Genomic DNA, 12,132 nt, shown 5'->3' on the forward strand with positions numbered 1-12,132 from the left:
TATGTGGAAATTATATGTTTTCTGATTCATTTCACCTGGCAATAACTTCTAATTTCATCCCTATAGCATCAAACAGAATTAGATAACTCTCAACCAAGTAGAATTTCATTGTGTATAAATGCTGTAGAATTTTATTATCCACTCATCTGTTGTTGGACAATTGGGTTGTCTTGCAATAAACTTTATGATCAAAGAGTTAACTCCCATATATAATCTAACCAAAATAAAACAAACATAATCTATTTAATAATGATTGAGAGTGACCAAAAATATATGCGATGGAGGGAATTCTGGTGGTAAACACAAAATGATGGACAATGTTCTAATTTTGAATCTGATATAATTATAAAGTATATAGTTAAAAGAAAATTTTAGCTTTTATTACTCATGCAAAACTATTTGTGTTACCACACACAGAGGAAATGAATGTTTTAATCTTAAAATGTAATTTCATATTTAGATAAGTTCATGTTCAATTTAGTTACACTTAGTATCATCTTAAGGTGAGGACTGATTGATATATTTTCATTGCATGTCATATCTATTCTCATTTGGTAATATTAAGTAATCTTTGTTCTATAAAAAAGTTATTATTATTAGTGAAATATACAGAACAACCCTGACAGGAATTGAGAAAAATCAATTTCATTAGAACTCTATACGTGAGAGATAATATAAAATTATTCTTAAAATTGTCATTGATTCATTATTTTTTCTCATGACACAAGCAAAATGTAACATATCATGCACCTTTTCTATTGCATTCATTTTTATTCACTTTCTACTATCCAAGAGAGAAAAAAAAATCTCGATAATTTACTGCTCTAATTCACTTTAAAAGTTCAGATTTTTTAAACACAATTTGAATAGTATAATCTTTACAGATGTTGTTATAACTTAATATTTTAGGTCATTTCATAACTTGGAAAATGTAATTAAATTAGAGACATTACATTTTGTGAATTATCTTTTGGTGACGGATTGATTTTGTTTATACTTGCAGTTTCTGCGAGTTCATCCTGGTTCTATTGTTTAACATGGCTCCTTGACTGTTTCAGCAGCCAAGATTCAAAGCAAGGCGCTGGTCATAAGCAAAACAAGAGACTTTAAACATTATCTCTCTCATCTTTTACCCTCTTACTTTTTTTTTCCCTTAAGGGCTGGGAAGGTGATCCTTCAGTTTCACAGTGCTTTCCCTGATCAATCCTGGTAGGAATCCGGGGACCATTTGAGATGTCAGGGATAAAGCTGGTTGGGCTCTTGCAAGACAATAGTTCTACCCTCTGTAGAACTATCTATCTTTATCTCTCTACTATCTCTCTAATATCTATTCCTGTCTCTTCTGGTCCATTTTTTCTTATTAAGATTTAGTGCTATGCATGCCATATGCACACAAGAATTAATTGCATCATACAATTGGAGTAAGATATTTCCTATCCGAATTTTCTTCAAAATACTCATGAAGTAAATAATTTGGGTACTTATTTTTAATTTTGGGAAGCCACTCTCAGGTGTGGAAAGAACTCATTCCCTATTTTGTGCTGAATGATCACTCCTGGAGAAGTTCTCTGGATTATAGGTGGTGATGGAACTTGAACCCCAGTAGGCCACTTGAAAGAATAGGATCCTACCTGATATATTATCACGCCATCCATAAGTCTAATTTAAAAAGATCATGATAAAACTTTTATTTAGGGTCAGAGTGGTGGTGCAGCGGTAGGGCATTTGCTTTGCAAGTGGCTGACATAGGAAGGGCTGTGGTTCCATCCCCCGGCATCCTATATGGTCCCCCAAGCCAGGAGCAATTTCTGAGAGCATAGCCAGTAGTAACCTCTGAGCATCACCGAGTCTGGCCCAAAATCAAAAACAAAAAAAATTCATTTAGTCCAGAATTCTCCCATATTTTATTTGCATGTGACAAAAATAATTACCATATTTTCCGGCATATAAGACAACTTTTGAAACAAAAAAAAAGTCAACCAAAAATCAGGGGTCGTCTTATTTGCCAAGTATATCCCGAAAAATGTTTCAATATGCCGCTAAACAAAAATTGTCTGAATATTGCCACAAAACGAATTTTCCAACTCGATCCTGCACCAATCACTGCAAGGCTGCTCGGACTGCCTCTCTAACTCAGCAAACCCAAGGAGGCTTTTTATGCATGCAAATTAGACAATGTTCTAATCTACACTGTAAAAAGCCTGCTCAGATTGGCCAGAGTCAGAGAGGAAGACTATTGTACAGTATAACCTTTGAACATTTGCTTGTTGTGATTGGCTCACTGTGGTACATACAGTTGCAGCACAGAACATTCTGTAAGATACAGCGAATATAGGCCTAAACCTATGTTTTAACTGCAAAATTAGGGGGTTGTCTTATACGCCCAGTCGTCTTATATGCCAGCAAATACGGTATCTGCAAAATTATCATTTTAATTTTTATATATTAAATTTGTGAAGGATTCAATATTAGAATAACTAAGAAATAAATACTATTTTTTAAGGGAGAAACACATCGAAAAGATGAGATAAAACAGGAAACATTTTTATTTGGGGTGGATTGGGCCACAGTTGGTGGCACTCAGGGGTTACTACTGGCTCTGAATTCGAAATTTCACCTGATAGACTCTGTGTCCACCTAAGTTTCCAAGGATTGAACCAGAGTCAGTCAATTGCAAGGCATGTGTCCTACCCACTATGCAATTGCTCTGGCTCCAAAGCAAGAAAGATTAGACTAAATAGTATTTTGTAGGTGATTGCCCACTAAAAAATAAACAATTTTTTATTGTAGAGCACAACATTCAATATTATCAAATTTGTATATCTTAAGAAAATATTAAAAATAAAAACAAAATTATTTTTAAATTTTATTTTAATTAATATTTATTATTAATAATAATTAATTATTAATTAATTGATTAATTTTGACAGAATAGAAATTTGCATAAATCTCACTTAACATATTGTATATTGACTATAAGACATTAATTTTGACAGAATAGAAATTTGCATTAATTTTGACATAATAGAAATTTGCATAAATCTCACTTAACATATTGTATATTGACTATAAGAAACTATCAGAGGGACTGGCGAGTTGGCGCTAGAGGTAAGGTGTCTGCCTTGCAAGCACTAGCCAAGGAAGGACCTTGGTTCGATCCCCTGGTGTCCCATACGGTGTCCTCAAGCCAGGGGCAATTTCTGAGCACTTAGCCAGGAGTAACCCCTGAGCATAAAAAAGGTGTGGCCTGAAAAAAACAAAACAAAAAAAAGAAACTATCAGAATTTGAAATCATTGAAGAAGCAAGGACAATACAATGGTTTCTTGAGAAAGATGAAAATTCTCATTAAATTATATTATGTAGTGATTTGATCAGTTTAAATTTTTAATATTATACAATTGGGCCTGAGTTTATAATCACATTTTTAAAATTTTTATATTTTTAATAAATATTAATTTGCTTTTGATATAAGTTCTAAGATTTTCTGATTTAATTTATAGGAAACATCGAATTTATTATTATAATATATAGATATCTGGCAATAATTATTTCATACTGAAAATTTAGATTACATTATGAAAAATGAATATATTGGTTGGGGAACATACTTATTAATTTTCAGGGGTGGCTCCTGGCTCTGCACTCAGAAATTTCTCCTCTCAGTGCTTAGAAGAATATATGAAAGCTGGAAATTGAGTTCAGATCAGCTGCATGAAAGTCAAGTCAAATGCCTACCTGCTGTGCTATTTTTGCTCTAATTTTTATATATATATAAAATATATAACATGTCATATTATATTAAATAAAGTATATATAATATAATATAATATAATTAATATAATATAATATAATATAATATAATATAATATAATATAATAAATTAATATAATATAATAATATAATATAATAATATAATATAATTAATATAATATAATAATAATATAATATAATTAATATAATATAATAATATAATATAATAATAATATAATATAATATAATATAAATTGTGCCTCAATTTTTAGGAAATAACATGAATTTATGTTTCTAGCTACTTGTTTAATATTTATTATTATTATTACTTAATAATATTTGCTTAAGCAACCATCACAAATTACATCAATTATACAAATTATTTTTTAAAAATATGTTGTTTAATCTTGTATTAGGAGATCTTAAAATTTGTCTGTTTTATAAAATTTCAATTAATATTTTATTTTATGAGACCATACATAGAAATTATTTCCATTTTTGTCAAGTAGAGGTAAGTTTTATGATCACAAAAAGTTTATATTATTAAACAGTAAAGGTGTGATTGTCAGAAAAATATGATCATGCTGTCAGGAATAATGTCTTTAGATGCCTATTATCTTCAATTGATTGATAGATAGTTTTGTTTAAGTATGCCTTTACTGAATTTTTGCTATGTATATTTTTCCAATTTTTTAGCTTATTCTTTTCTATTTCAGAGTGAGTTTTTATTGAAATCTTCTGCTATTATATTGACTACATCTTTATATATCCTACAAATCTAATCAGTTTTTAACTCATGGTTTGGTGACCTATATTCAGTGCAGATATATTAATACCATATTTTCTGGCGTATAAGACGGCTTTTGAAACAAAAAAAAAAAAGTCAACCGAAAATCGGGGATCGCCTTATACGCTGAGTATATCCCGAATAATGTTTCAATATGCCACTAAACGAAACAAAAAAAATCAGGCCGCAGAGTTTCCAAATCTCTTTCTTGGGGGCTCCCAAACAGTACTCAGGAGATCAGGGGGCCAATTCTGGCAAAACCCCGCTAACCATGTTGGTGGTTCAGTGCTAGGGTCCGAGGATGGGATGTTGTTTGGTTTATGTAGTGGGGGAGATTAACTGACACCACCAGGGAATTGCCAGAAACGGTGCCTATGATAAGGGACCAATCACTGAAGGCTGCTCGGACCGCCTCTCTGATTTAGCCAATCCAAACAAGCTTTTTATGCATGCAAATTAGACAATGTTCTGGACCCGAATCTACACTGTAAAAAGCCTGCTCAGATTGGCCAGAGTCAGAGAGGACGTCTATTACAGTATAACCTTTGAACCTTTGCTTGTTGTAATTGGCTCACTGTGGTACATACAGTTGCAGCACAGGAACGTTCTGTCTGATACAGCGAATATAGGCCTAAACCTATGTTTTAACTGAAAAATTAGGGGGTCGTCTTATATGCCCAGTCATCTTATATGCCGGCAAATATGGTATTTTAATGTTTCTTGGTTAACTTATTCCTTTATTAAACCGTAAAGTCCTCCTTTATTCTTAGTAACTGTTATTAATGACATTGTTTGAAATTAATATAACTCTATTCTGTTGATATTAATAACACTCCTGTTTTTCATAATTGACTTGTATAAAGTCTTGCTGCCTTTATACTAAGGGTTAGATAGATTTATTCAGTAAAAAGTAAAAAAACAAAAAATGAGTATTCATTAGATTGTGATAATATACTTCTTAATATTTATTTTTATTTTTTATTTATTTAAATAATCTTATATTGCTACTTAGCTATAAATTATAGTATTAAAATTTAATATTGATTAATGTATATTTTGCTTTAGTATAACAATTTACTTTAATTTTACTTTTATTAAGTTCAATTATTAGAGTAATATATTTATAATAGAGTTGTTATGTTATAATTCTCTGTAAAATTATAATATAGTATAATCTCCAGAAAGTTTATAGTGCCCATGACACTTCCATACACCTATTCATTCACCCTTCCTCTTTACCTGGTATTTCTGTTTTCCAATCTAAGGCTAGGCATTTGTTGCCATTGTTGATGTTGTTAAGTCATTTCAAACTAAACTCATTTTGTTTTTTTGATTGTGTACATGTTTTTGTTTCTCTACATCTATTTTTATTGTTTTAATTGATGTCTTTCAATTTCATATACATTCAGCAAACTGCAAGATCACATCTTAATTTAAGATTGCATAATATTTGATCATATACACAAACACATACATCCTTCAAATTTTTTTTTGTCTCTTATTAAGTATTTGGGTTGTCTTCATATTCTGAATTTTGTAGCAAGTGCTATAGTGAATGAGTATGCATGTATCTTTATAAACTAATATTTTTTGTAGATGTTCAGAAGTGGAATTATTAATCATATGGAAATTGTATGCTTTATAGAAACATACATACTTTCTCCATGGAATTTTTTTAGATAGTATGCCCCCGGCAGGCTTGGGGGACCATATGGGATGCCGGGATTCAAATCACATTCCTACCTCCATGCCATTTTAACTGATGCAAAATATTACTCATCTTCCTCTGATTTGCATTACTCCAATAATAAAATATAACATTTTTCATTTCCACAGGCCACCCATATGTCTTTTACCCATTTATTTTCTCTTTAATTTTTGATGGGGGTTATTGTTTATTAGTGTCTTATTAAGCTCTATTAATGTTTTATATATCTTCTATATGTACCCCTAACAGATATATGGTATGCAAATATTTTATTATATTCTGTAGGATATCTATTTATTTCAGTCTAAATTTCTTTTGCCTTTAAAATACTTTAATTTGAGTGAGTCCCATTTATTTACTTTTATTTTTGCTACATTGGTGAATGTTATGAAATAATTGACAACACCTCAATATTCCTTTTTTTTTTTTTTGGAAAGTTCTACCTTTGTTTTATTAATGTATTTTATAGATTCTGGTCTAATTTTGAGATAATTATTTAATACATTTTAATTGACTTTTGTGGAATTTGTTAAAGATGGATTTAGTTTTCTATATTTGCATAAGGCTATCAAATTTATATATTATCATCTAGCAAAGAGGTATCTCTGTTTTTCAGTTTTTTTGAAATAAAGTCATTCAAGGTTTATCTCTGTGCTCTAATTCCATTCCATTTGTAAGAAATTCTGTTTTCTTTTTAAAAATCACTCAATATAAAATAAAGGTATATAAACACTTGTATAGCTACTTTGATTTACATTATTTCTGACTATTTCTGATGCTTTTATTATTGCCCTTATTTTTTGCACTTTTTAATTTAATTGTGCATATTATTAAAGCATCAATTCTTTCTCCTTTTAGTCTGTTTCTTTTTGGTCTTTATAAAATCATTACTTTAATTTGTTGTACACATTTACTACATTATTTTTAAATTGAATTTTTTAGAAAAGCATTATCTGTTAAGTGAAGTATAAATTCTAGTAGTAACATAATTATTAATAATTTCTCTATTCATTGTATAATTTAACTCATTTTTATTTCTAGTTACAGCTATATATATGCATGTTTGTGTTATAAACTTACACACATTATATAGACATAAATTTAAAAACATGCTTCATTAACTTCATGTTACTTTGGGGTTCAAATTATAGGTCAACTAATATTTTTATCAAAAGTTATCTGAGCATTGAAGGTGAGTCTAAGATCAATATTATGTATTTATGCTCTACTTACATATAAGTCTTTATGGATTCAACTGTTACCTTAGCAGATTAAACTAATTTTTTAAACATCTTGTTTGTTTTAGGACCACACCTCATTTTGGTAAAATGGAATTATTCCTAGTTCTGCACTCAGAAATCACTGTTATTGATTCAGGGGGTTCATATGGAATGTTGGGAATTGCACACAGTTTGACTATGTACAAGGCAAAAAACTTTATGTGCTGTACTGTCTCTCTAGAACCATTACTTCATTTATTTTTAAAGTAAACTCTGTATATGGGATTGGAGAAAGCTCTCTCTCTCTCTCTCTCTCTCTCTCTCTCTCTATATATATATATATATATATATATATATATATATATATATTTGCAAATCTGACTAAGAAATTCTCTATCAATTTTCCTCAATTTATACGCCAAGCTTCTTTCAATAAATTAACCATATCTGCATCAGAAGGTTTATATTTTGGCTCTCAGTTCTATTTCATTGACATAAAAGATTGACTTTATTTCAGCACCACACAATTTCATTTACTATAATTTTGTATATAACAAATCAGGAAATATATTGCCTTGGATTATTTTTTAGTAATATTTTGTCTTTTTATAAAGCTTGGTGATTATATTAACAGGGTAGATAATGCACAAAATATGTTGCACTATTATATTAAAATAATGAAGTAGAAGAGAAATTAAAATTTAAAAGCTGTATTTATAGATGCTGGGAATAAAGTTCAGAGCTTATGGCACTTACTTGCATTTGGTGAATTCCAGTTCTTAATACAATTGAAGGAATATAGTATCAGCCCCTGTTTCTGATAACAGTTTAGTGGATAATGAAAATTTGATGTATAGTGGGATATTATTCATTTATGAGAAATAGTAAAACCATACACTATGAATGGAACTGGAGGATTTTATTTTAAGTAAATAAACCTGAAATAGAAGTACAAAAGTAGGATGATTATATGTGTTCTGTGGAATAACAGAAGATAACACTAGGTATAAAATAGTGGATACAAAGGCTTTGTCTTATAGAAATGAGGATAGAAATGAAAAGTTAACTGGGGGAATTAAAAATAGAAATATATAAGGTAATATGGGTAGGCTGGAGCATCAAGTACATTGTTGGTGTAAAGAAGAAAAAATTGCCTAAGTAAATTAACAAAGTCAAGGATAATGTAAGCATGAAATACAAGCTCCAATAATTAAACTAAAATTTGTAACTGTTAAGGACACATGCTGAGAGAGATATAAAGAAACCTGAGGACAATGGTGGAGGGAAGTTCATATTGGTGGTGAAATTAGTATTAAAACATTGTGAGAGACTGCCTGAAACTCCTGAACAACTTACTTAAGTCATAGTACCTTAATAAATAATTTATAAATAAAAACCAAGTATTTATAATCTTATTAGGTATAAAATACGATTTACAAGTGACTAATGTAGCCTTTTGCTGAGTCATAATTCCAGGAAAAAACAACCTATCAATTACTTAAATTCTTATTTTATTACTTGTAATAGGATATTTAGGGGTGGTGAAAATGAATGATATACATGGGTATTTCACAGTATACTATGTAGAATAGTAAACAATGAGTTATAACATTAAGCACAGCTCCATATTCTTCATGCATCGCATAAAATTAAACTTAGAAATAAAAGAGATAAAATTATCACTTAAACTTGTAAACTGAAAAAATATATAATATAAAATATTTGTTAAAAAGTTATTTCTTTCTGGAAGCAATCAGAAAGGACAGAATCTATTTCACAGATGTCTACTTTTAACTCTTGGACTTCTTTGAGCTAGTACCGAATAAATTTTAAAACTTTTTTAAAAATCAAGTGAGTTAGATACTCCCTGGTGTCACACAGAAAGTAAATAATCCTGTTCCCCTCTGCATTCTTCAGAGGCTACATAAATAAACAATCAGGAAGTTGATAAGTGGAAAAACCAAAGAAAACTTATTAATAACATATGTGCTTTCTGTACACATAGAAGAAACTGGCAAAGCTGAGTAACTCACTGTGTGGTATTCAACACCATCTTGAAATAGCTAAGTGAATGCTTAAGACACTAAAAAGTAAAGCAATATTTGTTATGAAAGTTAATAAGAAAGAGTGAAGTTTTGGTGTACACATTAATATGCTTTATCCTTAATATCAATATTTTAAAGAAAATGCTCTTATAGTACAATTTTTCATGTAAATATTTTCTTTAAATTTTCTCCCATTGTATCTTTAGGGTATCCCTCTAACTTAAAAAGTAATAATATTTTACATATGTTAATGTGTGTTTATGGGTATTTTTTAAGGCTACACCTGGCTCTGTTGAGGGCTTAGTTCTGACTGTGCACTGAGTGGTCATATCCGGTGGACTAATGATATGTAAGGCCAGGGACTTAACCCAGATTGTCTGTGAGCAAAACAAACACATTATTCTCTGTATTACCTCTCCCTACCACCAAATCATTTTTAAATTACATAGTTTTTGTTATCTTACATTTTTGATGCTATATTCTCTGATATGCTAACTTTGTAAATTTTTTTTCATTTAATTAAATTATTTCTTTGTACTATAACATTTGTGAAAAGTTTATTGGTACTATATGACTGTTTTTGGTCATTAAATAGCTATACTTAGTGAGGTAAGATCACATAGCTATTTCAATCACCTGAAAATTCAGCAGCTCCCACTCATAGCTACTATCTAGGAGCAGGAAAACCACCCTGTTCTTTCACCAAGTTCCAAAATAAATAATTACCACTGATCTTCGCAGATTGTTCATTTAAGATGGTAATTCTATGGAATTCTAAGAGAGGGTTCAGGAGGCAGATTCCCCATTCTGCACCATTTATAATAGCCAGCTCCATACCCTGGTACAACTCCATAATTTAAATTGATCACATTTACAAGACAAAAAATTCGTCCGATTTTTAAATCCTCTATCATGCAGCCATATAGGGCAATGTAACACCTCAATATATTATAGTATTGTCAACCCAGTAATGTCACAATAATCTAACAAGTTCATTGAGCCTACCAGTAACACAGAAGGTTCATTAAGCACCAAAAAGTCAGTAAATCCTTAAGACACTGACTTTTATAACACCATGGAGAAATATAACAATTAATTTAAATTGAACCTTTTTGATCTACCTTTTGCTAATTCTACTTGTCTTTGCATTGTAACTAACAATATGAAGTAAATTTATATATACATACATGGAGGCAATTCATAGCAGTGGGGAAGAAATTACGGACGTAGGTAAAGGGGAAAGTCACAGGGGTGATGGAATTGGTATTTAGATATTTAACACCTAATTATTATTTTATTGTGAACAACTTGGTAAATCACAGTGTTATAATAAAAATGTAGAATAAAGATAATATATTAAAATTCACAACACAAATATAATAAAAGAGCTTGTTGATAAGAGAGAAGAAATTAATGAGTTCAAAAATCTTCTCACATGACAATATATAACTCATTTTGAGACTTAACTTGGAGAAACAATGTTGAAACGAGCTGTACTTGAACACAAAACACAAAAAAAATTGCAAATGATTCAGAGGTCTCTGACCATCTAATTATTATTGAACAAAGGAAGAAAGTATAGTCTATAGGAATAGGATCAGGCAGCTAAAGAGCATATTTCCTCTAAGGAGCTGGGGCAGTACTGGTTTCAATTTCTTCTGTAATGAAGAGGAAGAAAAATTTAGTCAAGAGTGTATGGTGGGTAATCTGTTTTGACTAGAAAGTTCAGTCTTTAAATAGAATCATATATCAATTCTGATCCAATCCTGTTATTAAATTGCCACAGTGTCTTTTAGGGTGATGCAGGTGAAGTGATATAAGATAAGTTGGGGTTATCTTTTTGTATTATGGGTTTCAAGTTCTGTTGTGGTGTAATAGTTCTGTTTTAGGTTAATAATATTTCTAAAATAAGAGAGAATCCAGTCTTTCAGTTAATGTTCACTGTAGGTTAGCATTTTTGCTAGTGCTAGAAGAGACTGGGAAAAATAAATGTCCATAACCTTTTGTCCTTAATTTTTTTTTTTTTCGAGAAAAACCAACAGTTACTTAGGGCTTATCCCTAATACTGTACTCATGAAGAAAATACTGCTGGTGATATTCAAGACACAAAAAAGTGCTGGAAATAAAGTTAGATTGACCAAAATCATAACAAGAGCCCTACTCACTGTATTATTTCTCTGGCCCTACATGCCCACAAAATTTTTTTTTATCAAAAATGAATCTTTTTATGCAGACAAACACATTTTTGTACTGTATGTTGGCTTAACTAGATTTTCAAGGTAATTTAATTTGAAGATCTTTAAAAACAAATTAACCCTGTAAATTGTAGAAAACTACTAAACATATTATCTCTTCATTAAAGAGACCAATTAATATGAAATAGGAGATATTTAAATGTCAATTTATGTTTTATAAGTTATATATTTCTCATTCTTTTTAAGCCTATTTTTTATATTAAAGCCCAAACTAGGATTTAATAGTTAAATATGCAGAGATACAGGCACATTATTAAATAGCAAAAGAAAATTCTAAGGTTTTCAAATATAGTAACCAAATAATTACCAGATAACTATGAAAAAAATTAAGACCTAAGGTTGTGTATTCTATGCATAACTGTCTAA

This window comes from Suncus etruscus, chromosome 13, assembly GCF_024139225.1.
Source record: "Suncus etruscus isolate mSunEtr1 chromosome 13, mSunEtr1.pri.cur, whole genome shotgun sequence".
In the NCBI taxonomy this organism is placed as follows: domain Eukaryota; kingdom Metazoa; phylum Chordata; class Mammalia; order Eulipotyphla; family Soricidae; genus Suncus; species Suncus etruscus.